The sequence below is a fragment of the Pituophis catenifer genome, unplaced genomic scaffold (genome assembly GCF_029215685.1).
Source record: "Pituophis catenifer annectens isolate HBS135680 unplaced genomic scaffold, rPitCat1.0.hap2 SCAF_7, whole genome shotgun sequence".
Taxonomy (NCBI): Eukaryota; Metazoa; Chordata; class Lepidosauria; order Squamata; family Colubridae; genus Pituophis; species Pituophis catenifer.
This window is the reverse complement of record NW_027256887.1, coordinates 55005617-55023723: the sequence shown is the minus strand read 5'-3', so window position 1 is coordinate 55023723 and position 18107 is coordinate 55005617. Positions and strand designations below refer to the sequence as shown.

Here is an 18107-nt window from a genome sequence, read left to right as displayed (position 1 = left end):
GTTGGAAATAAAGGGAAAACATCGAATTACAGAGGTTGCGGTAGATAAACTGCCTTTGGATTCTTTAGATACCCCAGCTGGATTATCTACAAATATGAGAGGGGTGGCATCTGACTCCAACGTGATGATTCATCAAGTCAAAGACAAGTATGGAAACCAAGTAGCTGATATACAATTGGCAAAAAAGAAATATGAGATACAAAAACAAAACCAACAAGATCAACTTATAAAGCAGAATGAAAACCGATTAGTTGATACACAACTTGTAGAAAGGAAACCAGGATGGAAATTAAACCCACAAAAAGAAAGGAAAAAAAGAAATAGGTCTCACAAAAACAGAAACTTCTAAATCAAGCAACAGTGAAGCCAGTGATTTTAAAAAAATGAATGAATATGTGAAAAGATAGTGGAGGCGAAGTATTGGTTAATATTATCCTGAGGACAGTGACAGACCTCTGCAATGCCGTAATTTTGGGATGTGAAAAGAGCCTTAAATTGTTGGATTTGAATTATCTACTTTGGATCTCTTTCTTATATCAATAAATATATTATAACTATCTTGAGCTACAAGGCAAGAGAGCTACGCTGGGGCATGCAGAAGATCTGGTTGTTACCCACTAGGATGATGGGAATTAATAATCCTGATGAAAGCCACAATTACAACTATATGGAATATAATTATAATGTCACTCGGGTGGTTGTTTTTTACTTTATATATATATGAGGATATTTATTACTGATGGGGGCAGATGATGACTGAAGATTTTGAACAAACTGTTGCATCAGCAGAAGCTATGTTACCCTATTATGGATGATGGACTCAACAATCCAGTGGAAAGACATCAAAGAAGATACTACATGGATTATAAATTTAAAGTTATTGTCTTTTTTTTTTTAATGGAATATATACATACTTTTAAGCAGAGTGGGCAGTGGATGAAAGATATTAAGAATTGTTGTGTATGGCAATTTTGTAGGAAAGTGGGTGGAAATAGGTTAGTTTACTGATTGATTAGTTTAAGAAAAGGGATGTTTAAGTGATATATTTAGGGGAGTGGAGGAAATGGATAGAGTTGAATAAATGTTAAATTAGGATTTATGGGGAAGGCTGCATTGAAATGTTATATTAATATACACAAAAGATTAAATGTTAAAGTAGGATTTATTATATAGTTTTAAAGTGGAAGGTGGTTATGAAATGTTGTAATAATATACAGATATAAGTTTGCGAGAGGAGAAAAAGGGCAGATTATTGCTAAAATGGGAGTTATAATAATATTATGCAAAATTAGAAGTTATCATACAATGTTATAGTAGAATGGTTTTTTTTGAAATGTATGGTTAAAGGGGGAAGTAACAATATTAATAATATATTTCGTAAGTAAGGGTCAGTATTTAGAGGAGGGAGTAAGGGGATGGTAAAACATTATGTAATCTGTTATGAATTAGGTTTTTGTTGTGAAGAAGTCACAGGGGGGGATGGGTGGTGAGGGGGGGGCTAGGGAGGAGGGGGGAGAAAAAAAAGGGGGAAAAATTTGTATTTGAAAACTTTTTCAATAATAATAATAAAAAAAAAACAATATTGCCAAGAAAAGGGCAAAGACTTATTCAGGCAGTCACCAGGAGTCAGCACTGTCTCAAAGGCACACATACACACACACACAAAAGGATTATATAGGGTTGCCTACTTAATCATAAAATTTCAAAGCTTGACAAAATTCCTGAGTTAACAAGAAAGAATATACAAGTGCACACAAATAATTATCACATATAAATAACCATATCACTTTGAGTGTGAAATTTGTTTGGTCTCTCTTATACAACCAACCTGGGCTAGAAAAATAAGTTTAACAAAAAGCAGGGAATACAAGGAAAGACAAAGGATAAAGTTTAATGTCTGAGGTCAAAGAAATGGCTGGAATGTCCTTGGAAGAGCTAGGGGTTTTGTTGAAGACAGAGCAAGATGGTGAACATTTGTCTATACAGTCATTAGGATTCAAACACAACTCAGCTGATATACACATCCATGTATGCATTAAGGTTGTCTGCAATAAGACAGTCCAAACCAGGAAGTTTGATTCAGTGCATGGATTCTATTTCCTGGATTGGGAACAGGAAGGAAATGAAGATAGTTCCTGCTTGCTAAGATTTTTTAAACACTAGTTGTTCAATGTTTTTTAAAAAAATAAGCAGTTGGAAAAGCACATAAATCTACACTGATTTGAAAAATTAATGATAATAAAATAAAATGCATACAGAATTCTCATACTTCCTGCCCCACTCATATGGTATGCATCTGTAATATACTGGCATAACATTCATTTGCACACAAAAGAACTTCCAGGTTCAAAGCCAGACCATATCTTTATATTTTCCATATGTATCTCTATTGTTGTCTTCTCATGGCAATGTGGCAGTGATAACTATTTTGCTGACAATAAAACCATTTTCTTAACATTTAAAATACATTTAAATACATTTAAAATGTGAGCAGGATCAAAAATACAAGGCTATAAATACTGCTCTGTAATCCTACTACAGTGAACTATTTACATGTTCACTAAAAAATATTTTACTCCTATTTATCTAGCAACTCTGTATTTTATTTAAGCTTTTAAGCATACTTATTGCCTTGATTTTCTTGAACCATTTCATTTATCTCATCAGAAGGTAAGTTGTACAAATATTAAATGGGATAAAAAAGGAACACAGTTTTAATCCTGCTGAGAGCCAGAGATATTGAATAGAATGGGGCAGTACTTTCAAACTTTGGTATATCCCTTATCACTGGAAGTCCCAAATACAAGGATTGTTGCAATATGTTGAAAGAAAAATATGCATATATTTTCAGATTCTTCTTTCTAGTTTCCACTACCTGTCTCCCTCTTGCAAAAGTAATGTTGTATCTGCTGATATATGTTATTCCTTGCCAAAGTTCATGACATAATAAATTAGTTGAAGCTATGAGGCGGTATTTTTTAATAATGAAATATTAAAGATATAGTTAATTCCATGATATAAAGTGGTTCAAGAAATGGTCTTTTTGCATCTCTTGATCTACTCCTGGAATTTGTCTTTAAAATAAATGGATAATTTGCCATAAGGATAATTTACATTATGGAGTTTTCCAGACATACATTGGTCAGAATTCATATTCCTATTTCAGTTAGACCATTTAAAAAAAGAGTCTTGAAAATTAGTGTAGTGAATTTGGCTTTCTAGAGGAAAGCCAAAATACCTTGATCTGTAGATTACTAGAGGTACTTCTCCATAGATATCCAGAGTTTTTGTTTGAAATCCCAGGTAATCAGGGACCCAATTCATCTAGGACAGTGATGGCTAACCTTTTCTGGACCAAGTGTCCAAAGGGCCCGCGTGCCTGAACCCCCAAAATGCAATGCACGCATGCCCCCCCTGCATGCGCCCCACTCCCTGTGCATCCGCCCCCCGCACGGCAGAGACCAGAAGACCAGTTGGCTGGTGAGAGGCATGCGTGCATGTGCAGCAGAGCTGAACTGGGGCGACAGCTCACGTGCCATCAGAGAGGGTGCTGCATGCCACCTCTGGCACGTGTGCCATAGGTTTGCCATTATGGATCTAGGAGGTCATGAGCAGATGTAATGTGATATACCTATGTTTTGTCATGGTCAGATCACTCTATGATTGCCATAGAATTAATCAATGTTGCCAACTTCCAAAGGAAAAGCAAATTAATTCAACCAGACTGCCCAAATACCTAATGGATCTCCTTGGCTTCCAAAGGATTCCTGAGGATTTCCCTAAATCTATAGTTGGCATTTCTACTGAGAGCTTAATCCCATCCTAGAATATGGAGATGGCAACAGCCTTGGATAGGATTGCACAGCTTTTCCTTGCTTCACAACCAAGAAGTTATCTGAGCTCTAGTAGAAGAAACATCAGAGATGACACCTCAGGTATGAGTGTAATTCATATTAATTCCAGCAGTGGTGAAAGACAAAGAGTGAATCTAACCAAATATAAGGGAGAGCTCAGGTTTGAATAAGCATCATCGTAATAGAGGCAGAGAAACAGCAATACTATTTGCATGCTGTTATTACATCATCAAGATTCCAGCTGGAGAGGCTTATTTAATGTGACCCAAACTCCTTTGGGAAGAATGAGCTGGAAGAACATTTGTTAGGCTGCTCAACGAGATTGTGGGAATTTAGAGGATAATTCTTAGTTAAAGGTTAAAGGTAAAAGGTATTCTAAGGTATTCTAAGGAATTTAGAGGATTCACATGGAGATGAATGCTTGCTAGGCAGGTTCTAATGAAGTAGCAGAGGTTATATCTTTCAAGGTTATTTCAAAGTTTGAACCTGTTACCTTGAGGAAATTAAAAGGATTCTCCACAGCATCAGTTCTGCCACATGCAGACTGATCACTGTCTTGCCCAGGGAGGTAATAACAGGAGGCTAGTTTCAGTTAGGAGAAAGAATGATACTATTGACCCTGGAGGAGGCTGCAGTTGTAGATATCTCAAGAGGAAACAATTATCTGGATTCTTTTCAGCAAGGGTTTAGGTCTAGGTATGGAATGTAATTCATATTAATTTTATTTCTGGATAACCTGTGGTAGAATTAGGATAGGGGAAATGTAACCCTATCTTTTCTTGATTTCTTGGAAGCCTTCACTATCATATTTTTCTGGATTATCTGTAAGGGTTCGGAGCAAAATACACTAATTGCAGTGGTACTCTTTTCAAAGTAGACACTTCAACATCTACATGAGGTTGCTAGGAGAGGTCACTCACTAGCATAAAAATATCAGTAAGTGGATTGTATTCAGCTGCATATTTGAATTCCAACCCCAAAAGGATGTCATTGAAGTTCTGCCCCAATGCCTGGAGGTTTTCAGGGTCTGGCTAGGTAGGAACAGGCTTAGACTCAATTCCAGCAAAACAAAGTGGCTATGGACACATTCCAGAGATATGGCTCTGGATGGGACTGTGCTTCCGTTTAGCTTGTTCAAACAGGTCTTCCTGTATCCACAGCTTCTGCTTAAAAAAAGGAAGCAACTGTAGCTAGGAGACCTCTGCATAGTTCCACCTTATGCTTTAGTTACAGCCTTTGCTTTGACCACCTCCCAATTGGGTTGTGGTCATGTGTTCTACTCAGAGGTCAAGAATAGGCATAGGCACCAATTGGTTTGCCATAGGACACCTCCATATTATATATGGCAAACCAACTGGTGCCCATGCCTATTCTTGACCCAATTGATTCATATATATGGATGATTGCTTTCTCCCAATGGTCCCTGCCTGTCCATTAATATCTGTGATAGAGGGCTTCCCCTGAGTCCCAACCCTCAGAAATGTCATCTGCAGGAATCTCAGCAACCTTCAGGGTCAGAAAAGTTGTTTTTCTCTTGAAGAGTAAATTTTTAGATTTATTTTAGTTGTTTCTTGGTGTCTTGATCTTTGATATTATTGCCATATTTTATTTTTAATCCTATTGCTGTTTGGAAATCTATAAAATGTTCAGAGTCAGCAGTCACAATGGAAGCAGTTTGTACAGTAGACATTCTATTTTTCACTTACATTAGAAAACAAAGAAGTCACTTATTATTTTGAAATTATTTTAATATATAAAGTCTTTCTTAATCTTATTGTACAATTTACTGAACAACATGAATACAAATCAGTAAGTGCGTGTGGGTATGCATATGTGTGGAGAAAGGGAGAGAGTGTAGATAGATATGGATAAAACAAGTAATAGATAATGTGTTTGGCATGATTGATGTCAGGTTCCAAAAACCAAGACCCATTGAAGTTCCTCTAAACAATTTCCTTTATTGTTCCTCACTGATAGACAAAAATGCTTGAGAAAACTGAAGCAGGCTATTTACACCATTAAACATATATTCTGAGAAAGCCTACGGAGTGCCTAGGGAAGAGCTGTCTTAACTCTTTTTCTTCTAAAATTTGCTGCCTCATAGTTCTCTGAAATGCACTCTGTCCCTCCTGGGAATCCAGACTATATTCTACTACAATTTCAGTATCCACATGGTCACATGATCACAATTGGGTGGTTGGCATGGATTTATGATGGTTGTACTATCCCAAGATCATGTGATTACTACTTGCAACACTCCCAGTTGGCTTCCAACAAGAAAAGTCAAGAGGAAAAGTCAGATTTGCTTAACAACTTCATAATTCATTTAACAATTGCAGTGATTAATTTAACAACTGTAGTTAAAAAAAAAAGGTTGTGAAAATTAGTTGTGGCTCTCTTAACTTCCTTGCTTAGCAATGAAATTCTGTTCCCAATTGTGGTTGTAAGTTGAAGACTACCTGTATAATATCAGTGTAGGACTGTAGAGTCTTCTGATTCTCTTCTGTGGAGCTTGGCTGAAAAAGCAAATTTAAGTTATTTTATTCTAGTCAAGCATGGTTAGGCAAAACTGTAAAAGCCAGAAAACCTTTCCTAAATTAAATTTATGCATACCCAGTCAATGAGCTTATGTTCACATATCTAATGACTCTGCAACATAGCAGCAGTCCTGGCTCCATTTTGGACCTGGGATTTCGCAGGTGAATGAATGAAGGAACAAAGGCTATAAAAGGAGCAATAGTAGAATAAATGTCCTACAGTACATTTTTGGTTCAGCTTTAGAACATATTATTTGCATACAAAGATCTGGATTCAGTCCTTAGCATGTCCAGGTAAGACTGAGAGAACTGATACTCGATACCTAGGCAGGTATAATGATTTAGTGTGGATAATACTGAAATTGGGCGAATAGTGTGGGTTCATGTTAGTTCCTCCAAAGGGGAACTATTTTCAGAGATTGGTAATTACAAAATTTGCAGCTGTGATATTTCTTGGATTATAAATTATATGTTAATCCATGTTTACTGAAACGGACTAGTAGAATATTAAAGATTTTGAGAGGAAATATTTATTTACACAGTGTGTAACTACTTGTGGATAGGTTACCACAGGTATGTTGTCACTGGCTGCTGGTTCAGATGGCTTCCAAGGGGACTAGACAAATTCCCAAAGGACAGATCACCAGTGGTTACTACCCTCTTTCTCAATCAACAAGAGTATTTCAAAACAAGATATTATGGACTCTCATCCACAACTGAACCTCAGAACTGTTTGGACTATGGTTGTGATAATAATATGGATGTGAAAATCAAAGGTGTAACTTTGATTTAAAAAAAATATGTACTTCATGCAATTTGGAGCTGCTCATCACCTCTACTGATATTATACTCACAAATTTCCCAACTGTGGTAATCCCTGGTTGCACTGAATTTCATGTATGTACATATATAAGCATACGCCAAAGCTACTTAATTAAAACAATAATTTAGTACTGTATAAATTGAAATAACTGTTTCCTGTAATATATGCAGATATTAATTATGCAAGCTTTTAGATGGAATGTATTTGGTTTACCAAAATTTTAAACATTTCATCATTATTATCCTAAAAGATAATTTCTGTTAATTACTACAAACAGTTAAACTGTGAACATAAAGTGCATTCAGAAAGTATTCAGACCCCCTTCACTTTTGTCAATTTTGTTATGTTGCAGCCTGATTCTACAGTTGTTGAAATTCATTTTTTTCTTCATTAATCTACACTCATATCCCAGAATGACAAAGTGAAAACAGAATTTTAGAAATGTCTGTAAATTTATTAAAAAGAAAAAAACTGAAATATCACATTGGCATAAGTATTCAGACCCTTCAGTCAGCACTTTGTAAAGCATCTTTGGCAGCAATTACAGTGAGTCTTTTTGCGTATGATGCGACAAGCTTTGCACACCTGGATTGGGGGATTTTCTGCCATTCTTCCTTGCAAATGTTTTCAAGCTGTCAGGTTGTGATCATCAGTGAGCAGCCATTTTGAGGTCCTCCAGAGATGTTCAACAGGTGTCAAGTCAAGGCTCTGGCTGGGCCACTCTAGGACATTCAGAGAGTTGTCCCTAAGCCACTCCTGTGTTGTCTTGGCTGTGTGCTTAGTATCTTTGTCATGTTGGAAAGTGAACCTTTGGCCCAGTTTGAGATCCTGAGTGCTGTGGAACAGGTTTTCATTGAGGATATCCTTGTACTTTGCTCCATTCAGCTTTCCTCAACCCTGACCAGCCTCCCAGTCCCTACTACTGAAAAACACCCCCACAGCATGATGCTGCCATCACTATGCTTCACTGTTGGGATGAATGAATGAATGAATGTTGGGCAGGTGATGAGTGGTGCCTGGTTTTCTCCAGATATAAAGTTTAGAAATGAAGCAAAACAGTTCAATTCTCTTGTTCCTCACAATCTGAGAATTCTCCAGGTGCTTTTTTGCAAACTCCAAGCAGGCTTTCATGTGTTTTGCACAAAGAGGCTTCCGTCTAGCCATTCTGCCATAAAGCCCAGATTGGTGGAGGGCTGCAGTGATGGTTGTCCTTCTGGAAATCTGTCCCATCTCCACACAGGATCTCTGGAGCCCAGTCAGAGTGACCCTTGGGTTCTTGGTTACCTCTCACTTTCTCCCCCAATTGCTCAGTTTGACTAGGAGACCAGGAAGAGTCTCTTGGAAGAGTCCTGATTTTGCCAAACCTCTTCCATTTGAGAATTATGGATGCCACTTTGCTCTTAGGAACCTTCAGTGCAGCATAAATTTAACTGTAGCCTTCACCCAATCTGTGCTTTGCAATAATCCTGTCTCTGAGCTCTGCAGGCAGTTCCTTTGACCTCATGGCTTTTGCTCTGCTGCAAAATGCATTGTCAGCTGTGAAACCTTCTATAGGGAGATGTGTGCCTTTCCAAATCATGTCCAATCAATTTAATTTACCACTGGTCAACTCCAATCAAGGTGTAGAAACATGTCAGCAGTGATCAAGAGAAATGGGGGGGGGGGCACCAGGGCTAAATAAAGGGTCTGAATATTTATGCCAATGTGATATTCCGTTTTTTTATTTTTAATAAATTTACAGACATTTCTAAAATTCTGTTTTCACTTGTCATAATGGAATACTGAGTGTACCATAATGGGGAAAAATGATTTTCAACAACTGTAGAATCAGGCTGCAGCATAACAAAATTGACAAAAGTGAAGGGAGTCTCAATACTTTCTGAATGTATTTAAAATTCCAACTCAGCATCAAATTGCCAGACTCAAATTATTCTACAGTCCATCTAAACATTTATTGTCTATAAATACACTTGCATATGGTATATTCAAACATTTTATGTCAAAGTCTACCTTTAATTTTCACATACATTCATAATTTGTTGTGTGCTTTCTTTTAATTATACCATTTAATTATTTCATTATGTTTTTATTGTATTTGACATTTAGGGCAGCTTAAAATATTGTAAAAGGGCAAATTATAAATCCATGAATATATTCAATTTAAAGTATATATTTTTACTTTTGTAAGTTCATGTGTACAAAGATTATTACTAAAAACATTCTCAGGGGGAAAAACACTTCCAGTAAACATATCTCTTATACATGTTATGAGAAATAGCTGAAAGTTACCTTCTACTGCAATATGTGCCTTTGTGCATAGTGAAGAGTAACATGCCTAAGGAGCAATAATAAAATGTTTAAAGGGTTGGCACACAATCCATTGCTGAATAGACTAAGATAAACAAGTTTGCATAGAAACTGTTGCATGATATTTTCACTTCATTTAAGACAAACTTATACTAGAATAGAAATCTGTTTTGCAGATGTCCTAAGATACAATATAGCCTAAAACCACTACCAAAAAGTCCTTTCTTACTCATATATAAAATAGTAGATTTAATAAAGATTTAAATGAATCCTTTTTAATGCAAGAAAGTTCTTGTGAACTTTCTTAAATTTTACAAAATGTATTATTGTTGTTTAATATAACAAATAAAACAGTTTATACCTTTATACATGCATGCGTGTTCAAATAATTAACCTATGTCATGAAAGGTTATTTAGAAAAATAAATCCTTACAATATCTTGCCCCTATTACCAAATTATTGCTTTCATTTAAATAATCCCATTCCAACATATTCAGTTTTTTTCCCTATTAGAAAGGAAATTCTGCGAAGTTTCAAAGTTTATAATGTATTTCAAGTTCTAAAATTTAGAGTTAAATGTAAACTTTAAATGCTTTCTCCTCAACAGTAATTCAACAGAGGAACATGATTTTAAACCTGGACTGCAACTTTACTTAAGATACTGCACTTCATTTGAGGTTTGTGAATTCTTTGGAGTATTTTTAGAGTCCATTCCTAAACATTGATACATATAGTGTTCACATACTGCAAGAACAGGTAATCCAGCAAATTTGTTTTTTAAAAGGGGCAAACTTACTTTCTCTTTCTTTCTTTCTAATTAATTTATTTATTCACCCCATTTATATAGCTACATTTATTTTAGCAACTCTAAGTTATTGCAATTTATTTTGATGCTTAGTAAAATCAATGTCCTTTTTTGTATCTTGATGTTTTACTCTAAGTTATGACCAATCTTTAATCACACACTAATTTTTAAGTCAGCAAAATTCCTAAGAACAAATATGTTCTTGTCTTTTAAGTGTTTCTGAGAAAATTCAAGTATACCAGTTGGTTTCCTCTGAATCAGAACCTTCAAACAGAATGAACTCACATAACCATTCAAGACTACAGAATGATTGTGGAAAACAAAGCTGCATTGCCACAGAAAGCTATGACAAATATGTCATTACAGCTTTTTACAGGGCTACAATTGACACAGAGGAGGAGGCCAATCTTTCTGGAAACCAAACAACACCTGTGCTAAATGTGGCACATAAAATCAATATTTAGTTTGCAAATTTTAGATCAATTTCCACATTTTGAGCATGAGTCAGCTATGGAAGTGAAAGGTGTTATATTATAAAGCCATGTATTAAATTGGATATGATTTAGTTAAAATATATCCTGCAGTTGTTCTACTACAAATTAAAACAAAGACCACCATAGCTAATACAATTTATTTCTTGCAGGGCAGCCCATGGAAAATTCAGAAATAAGACAACATAGAAATGGAAATTGTATTATCTACCAGCTGATTCTCAGCAATAAATTAGAGCTATACAGCTTAATAGAAGCACTGTACTAAATAGAAGGATCCTAATTATATCTCACAGCATCAATTTAAAAATATTTTTAAATTCTTGCAGTATGACTTCCAAATTTATATATAATGAAGAACTGTAATCAGAAAAGAAAACTAAAGTACTCTAGAATGTATACAAAAGAGCCTGCTTCATATTTTTCATCTTTCTGCAGCCTAAATTAATAACATATACCAGTAGGTATGTTCACATGTACCTCAAGTAACAGTACAAGCCATAACTAGCATCAGTTCACAATTCGATTCTGGAATCATGTGAATGTGTGAACAGAAGGCAAGGCTATAGTCTATCTATGAATGATCAGATCATTTTTATTTATTTATTAAATTTGGAGCCATTGCATCTTCTCACAGTCTAATCAGTCTAATTGGACTTGTATCAAATGTATTCAAAATTTGGAACAAAGACTGGAAATCTCTGAAATCAATTACTTGGTGTAAAGGTATTTAGTTGAGAAAACAGTAAGCACCCAGAAAAGTAAACAGAAGAAAATATATCTTCTATACAGAATGCAATACAGTACTCTTACAAGGGAAGCTAGCTATATTATGCAAACAATTAAATGAAACAGAAACTGAAAAACATAGAAATCAAACTGTGCACATAATTAACTTAAAAATGGTATCATTTCTAGGATTCAGGAATTATATTTATTTAGCTAATTCATTTGTTATCAAAATTATATAGCCACTTATCTCACAAATGTGAAACTAATATTTTTTTTAAAAAGAACATTCTATTTTCCACTTTCTCTTTCATTTTTGTTACATATAAATTAAAATAGTAGCAAAATCCCACAAAGGGCTACTTTACAGATAATTCCACTTAGATCCCTGGAGAACAAGTATATGATTTTTAATAACTTTCAGAGTAAGACGTCATAAATTTCAATTAAAAAAATGAATCTGAAGTTTGAATAAGTTTTTTAAGCAATAAGAAAAAAGTAACCATCCTGTACTTTTCTGTTCAGGTAGCTAGACAGAGATCAATATAGAAAATTAATCTATTAATCAACATAGACAGAAGATGCAGTATGGTCTCCTAGGACTTTAGTACTTTTAACATTTAGCACAGTTACTTTCTTATACCAAAGATTCAAGCTCCACTTTTAAGACAGTTATAGTTTGGCACCCATCAATTTTCCTGCACCAAACTGGAATTGATCTGCAAACTTCATTTTTGTTCTGTTTTAAGAGTTCCCCACTGCCAAATGAGCTCATGTACCAATTGTTGGCTGTTTTGTCTTTGTCAAAAGCAATTTATTGCTTCCCTGGCAGCTTGCTGTGTGAGGAGAACAAGAAAAAAGAGTAGTCAGCAAAAGGATACCAAAGAGAGCATATCACTGCATATTGCCTTTGGCTCTGCTGCTACCCACTGCTTGCTTCAGTCAATCCACTATTAGCATACAATGCAGCCTCCAGTTGATTGCTTCTGCAGGAATGCAGTCCTTAGAGGGGAAAAAAAGGATGCCCATTCCTGATAAGATCATAGCTTAAATAGCTCACTAAAACTCTAATGCAAAGTATTACAAATGCTACGCATGGGAGCCATTCTGAGATGCCAAATAGCCCCCTGGGATTCGACAAGCAAGCACGCTTCTGGGAAGTATAGCCTGTTTCATTTTGGTTGCACATCAGATATCTAAAGCAAAAACACAAACTTCTTAAAACACTCTCAGAAAACAGTTTGATGATAATCTCCATATGTATTTAATGGGTTTCAAGTTCTGGATTTTTTTAAAAAAGGGGGGGGTTTGTGCATTAATACAAGCAGAGCTGGAAAAATATCTGGTGCCAGAATGCTCATTTAGAACAGAAAAGAAGTTTACAGTTATAATGTACATGTTAAAATTGAAAATTCGTTAAAATGGTAACATTGCAATTAAAATATATATAATTGTGATCAATAGTTTATAATCAGATTGCTATTTTAGGAATCATAGGGAGGTTTTAAAAAGTGAGATCCAAGTGAACGTATCTATCCATTATTAAGATAAGCATTTTATTTATCCGTACTGAGATTATCCTTACAAACAGTAGTTCATCATGATATGCAAAATGTCATAACTGTACGCTGAGGCTTTAAAAGCAACAAACCACATTCACAAAACCAAAGCTCTTCCATTAGGAAAATGAAATGTGTCTGCCGTTCACTTCTCTTTAAAAAGTCACTGAAGACCTCATGACCAATGCAGCGTGAAATTAACGTGGTCCAAACCCCCCATCCCCGTTAAATAAAGATGTAACTTGTCTCGCTCTCAACAGTATTGCAGAAAAGGCCGAGAGGGCTTCACAAAACCCTCCTGTGTCAGGGAACGGAAACGCCTAATGAGATTAGTTGGTGTGTGCAGACATTACTTAGCCATGACTAAATGGGCTCCCTTCCTGCAACCAGTGGAAAATTCAGGGAACTTTTTCCTCCTGCAGCATCATGGTCCCTTAACCTTCAGCAAAGCCAGATCCAAAAACAACCCTCCCGCGATATTCCTTAACACCCCCCCCTTTCCCTCTCGTGGAACGGACAGTGTGCAAGTTTAAAATGGACGATGGGGTTGCTCAGTGGAAGAAGCGGATGAACGGGAAGGAGCCTGGCTCGCTCCCTTTTTCTTCAGACCACAAAGACAACCGTAAAAAGAGCGAATGCATAAACCTGAGGAGGAGAAAAACCACAGAGTTTCTTTGTGAGCTGCAGTGACTCATTTTCAAGATGTTGTCTGCTGCCAGTTTCAAACCGGAAGCGCATGGCAATTAGTCTTGCTGTTGCCAGACAAGCCAGAAACTCTCCCAACGCTTCCCCCCCCCTTCCTCCCAAAGTCCTTTGGACGGTCTTACTCCTCTCTTTGCAGCCCGAAACCATTTAAGCAACTCCCCTAATTTCAAGGAAGCTCAGACTGGTGTACTGCCCCCTCCCCCTTCCCGCCAATCCAAATTCATTGCCTCAAAAATTAGCTCTTCTCCCCCCCCCCTTTCCCCCCCCCACCGGGCTCCTACAAGCGAGCTATTATCGCCACGAGCCTCAGGAGGTCCTTGAACGCACGCAAAAGCGCTCCGTCCCTCCCCCCCCTCCCACGCACGCCGGAGTCGGTTCGTGACGCCCGTCGGCGCTCCTTCGGAGTAAAGGCAGCTCCTCCACGAAACTGTCAGACGCGCTTTCTCCCCACTCCCCTTTCCACAAGCGCTGACTCCAAAGCTCCTTTCTCCACGCAGAACAACAGGGCCCGCCGCCGCCGCCGCGCTCCCGCAGAAGCGCTTGCAGCGAGCGGAGGCAACGCCGGCGCAGGACTCCGACCCCATCCCGCTAGCCACATTCTACAACCTTCCCCGCCTCCAAAGAAGAAAGATCCTGCTTTGCCTTCCCTGTTGGCCAACGGCAGGTGGAGGCTCCTCGCAGCTCCCTCACCTCATCCCTCTCTGTCGGCTCCAGAGTCCCTTCCTGTCCTGCCCGGGGAGGGGGGGAGGGGGTCCCTAAATCGTCCTCATTCCAGCAACCGAGGAATAACGTTTCGGAGTTTTTGCTTTCCCCCCCCACCCCGAGATGCCCCCCCCTCATGCAAGCACACATTCGGTGCCAGATGGCACTTCGCCAGCAGCAAGAAAAGTCACCCCAAAACTTTCACCCCCGCTGGCCCCAAACTCAGGCGCACACGGCTCGGCTCCCTCCTCTCCCCCTTCCCTGGCCGCCCCAACCGGATGCCTTGCGGCGAGGCAGGGATCCCCCCCCCGGCACGACCCTTTTGGTGTTTTATCGGGAAAAGTAAAGTGCTCCTGCAAGTTATTTTGGAATCGATAAACAGCCCAGAGGCATTGCATTGGCATTCGGCTCCCACCTGTCTTCCCCACAGCCCTTTTCCTCGCCTCCAGAGACTCTTCCAACTTTAGAGTTACGTACCCAGCGCCTGGTCTGGTGGGCTTCTTTCCAGTCTCGTCTGGCCGCTTTAAAGAGAGCTGCGTAGAATCCCCCGGTTTTCCATGCTGACAGTCCTCTAAAACGCTTTGTTGCTCTTGTAATGAGATCCTGATTTTTCCCCTTGTTTCTTTCTCCCTTCCACGCACCCCCCCCCCCTTTTGCTAGTGTGTGTGCGAATGTGTGTGTGTGTGTGAGTGAGAGAGAGAGAGCAGGAAGTTAGAGCAGTCAGACAGAGAGCCGGCTCACTTCCTTTCCTGCATTATTCCCCAGGCGGTTTGCAGTCTGTGTAAACAGGCTTTTCCTCCCTTCTCCCCTCTCTGGCCACTGATGTGCAGGCAGCATTGCTGTAATATAAGACACACGCAGAGTAAAGCGGTAACGGGACTCGGCCTCACACACAAACTAAGGAACTCCAGCAGTTCCCTCTGACCTCCACCTCTTCCTGTTCTGCACCCCCGGGGAGGAGCTTCAAACCAGACCTACAATTTTGCTCATCAGCCTTAGCTACTTGAAACAAGGCAGCTTTAAAATAAAAACAAAATAAACACAGACAACATCCAGCTCTAAGTGATCCAACTATTTTTCTGGCTTTAAGAGAACGAAATTGCAAACACTGGTTAAAAGTTGTTTGACTTGATTGCATGATAGACTAAAACATGAAAGTCCATAGAATGCATTTATTATATTCCATGTATACAGTGCATGTATCAATATTCCTACGGATGGAGTTAAATGGTTAGAGAGACATCAAATTCTGTTCTTCAGATTTTGTCCATCATGTTCACTGTTCTAATAATTCTACTGACAGATTTAGAAGTACTTGGTTAAAGTACTTCTAAAATAAAATTTTAGAAAAATTCAAAGACAACATTTCATTTGCAGTATCACAAGTCTTCCACTATTCCAGTGTGGAAGTGACAGTCTAACATACAGGCTTTGCTGGGATTTAAAAGAGTATTTGTGTATAGAATTGTAAGCTCATTTCTTGATTTAAATAAACTGTACTGCACTTCTCACCCAAAAAGTTTTCTAAAGAGGTTTATAGATTAATAAATAAAACAGTCTCTGCTCTCACACTTACACCTGAAAAATGTTCATAAGAAAAGGAAACAATGATATGGAGAGATAAAACGTTTCATTCAGTCAGAACACAGTAATCAAATGAGCAGAAAACTACTAGCTGGAAACATTAACAACAAAGTTACCAAAGAGAATATACTGCATACATAAGTGAACAATTGGCAAGATAGTCGAACATCACCTCAAAAATGAGGAGGATGATAAAAAAGAAGTTAAATAGAAAAGTTAAGAGGTCCAAAATTCTACAAAATATTTTGAGGAATGTGACTTGCGCTACAATTGAAGCTCATCTTGAACCCACACCACAGATTAGGCAAGATCTAATGAAATCCAAGAAGGTGCCAGCATGAATGTATTTCATTAAAAAATGGAAATATTGTACAAATTAATAGAATGGGAACAAATGCAATCTTAGGCAAAGTAAAATGTAGAGGGTATTCCATAAGAATTAAAAATATTTAGTCCAACAATATTTTTAAAAGAAATAAAAGCCAAATAGCAGCAGGGAAGTTAGACTACATGGTAATGAGAGTGATAAAGCAGTGCTAAAAGTGAATTGAAGATTGCAGAAATGGTGAATTATTTATATATATTGTCTCTTAGAAGATATACAATATATATTTTCTCAGTCTGAGATAATGGAATAAATAGAGAAAAACCTGTAGATTAAAGACCTTAATATATTTAACAATATACTGCAGGGTACAAGTGGAAAAGAACCAGTGTTAACATTTGATCTTTTAAAAAATGGAGAAAAAATTGGGAAACAACAAATTAGTTTAATAGCTTTTGGTAAATTAGTAGAAAACATTAAATACTACATTATTGGCAAACAGAAAAGTTAGACTTACTGAAGAAGAATCAGAATGCCTTCATTCATGTATCAGCAACCAACAGACAGAGGAAGTGTAGGGAACATTACATACAGAGAATTGATACAACAAATTAATAATTTAGCTAACTTGTGCCATTGGTTTCTCCCTTATTATCATATGACTATTGTACCTGCCTCTTTCTTCATAATTTGCATCTGAATTTTCTGGTTGTGAAAATGAAGCAAAGTAAAGAAACCTGTATTTCTTTTAGTTCCACCTGGAAGAAACCTTTACTTCTCCTTTTTGCAACATGACAAGCCAATTTTTACAGTACAACGGACAGCTCATTATCCACGCCAGGGTGCAGGAGGAACTAGCAAGTACAGAGTGTTTGCAGCTAAACTCTAACTTTGACTTGTTATGCCATCCAAAGGTAGCCATTAATACCAATTTTCAAACTATTTTTTTCAAGTCCTTCAGTAAACAATCTAAGTAAACTCAGGAGTCATGGAATAAAACAGCAATTGTTGCTGTTGTTTTCTCTTTGGATGAATGTGTTTCCTCCAGGGAATTGTGGCCAAAGCCACATACCAGCAATAGGTAGGGCTACAGCAAAAAAAACGGGGTAGAAACAAACATGAATACATGCATCCATTCATTCCACTTCCTCTCTGATACAGCAGTAGGGGATTTCTAGTTTAGAAAAGGTAAGCAATGGGAAAATATAATAGTGTTCACATAATTACAGAGCACATGAAAAAGTGAGTTGAAGATCGTTTCTATTTCTTTCAAAATGCTAGGAGTTATCTAATGAAACTGAATGGCAGAAGATTAAGAACAGATAAAATAATATATTCCTTTGCAAAATTCAAATTTAAACTATGGAGTTATCACAACATTATCATTTTAAAGATTTGTGTTCTTACATTCCCCTTATCTAAGGTTTATTTAACTAGTGTTTACTGAGTAAGCCACTAACTGGATGTGCTCACTCATCATAGCAATGTTATTCCAATACCACAATATCTACATTCATTAATTCATTCAATTGGTCTTCAATTATGGTTATTTCCAGTCAAGGGTTATAGGACTGAAGTTATCTTTAAAAAATTAACAAACTACAAATCATCCAGAAACCATGTAGTGCACAGTAATGAGAGACCCTAGATCTGCCCATGTAACACCTCTGTTGTGCAAGCTGCACT

General features: G+C 37.4%; 1 protein-coding gene across 5 annotated transcripts in view; it reads right to left on the bottom strand.

Moving 5' to 3' along the window:
- Nucleotides 1-15418, bottom strand: part of ELK3 (ETS transcription factor ELK3) — a 51997-nt gene extending 36579 nt beyond the window's left edge. For 2 of the 5 annotated variants that reach the window (XM_070947550.1, XM_070947551.1), the window contains exons 1-3: nucleotides 14990-15418; nucleotides 9504-9549; nucleotides 6314-6370 (exon numbers count right to left, since the gene is read on the bottom strand). The gene's annotated coding sequence lies outside the window, so the exon portion shown is untranslated. Of the gene's footprint in view, nucleotides 1-6313; nucleotides 6371-6467; nucleotides 6537-9503; nucleotides 9550-14989 lie in introns of those variants that run through there. The other 3 variants (XM_070947553.1, XM_070947552.1, XM_070947554.1) reach the window with 3 other exon arrangements.
- Nucleotides 15419-18107: the final 2689 nt, after the last annotated feature.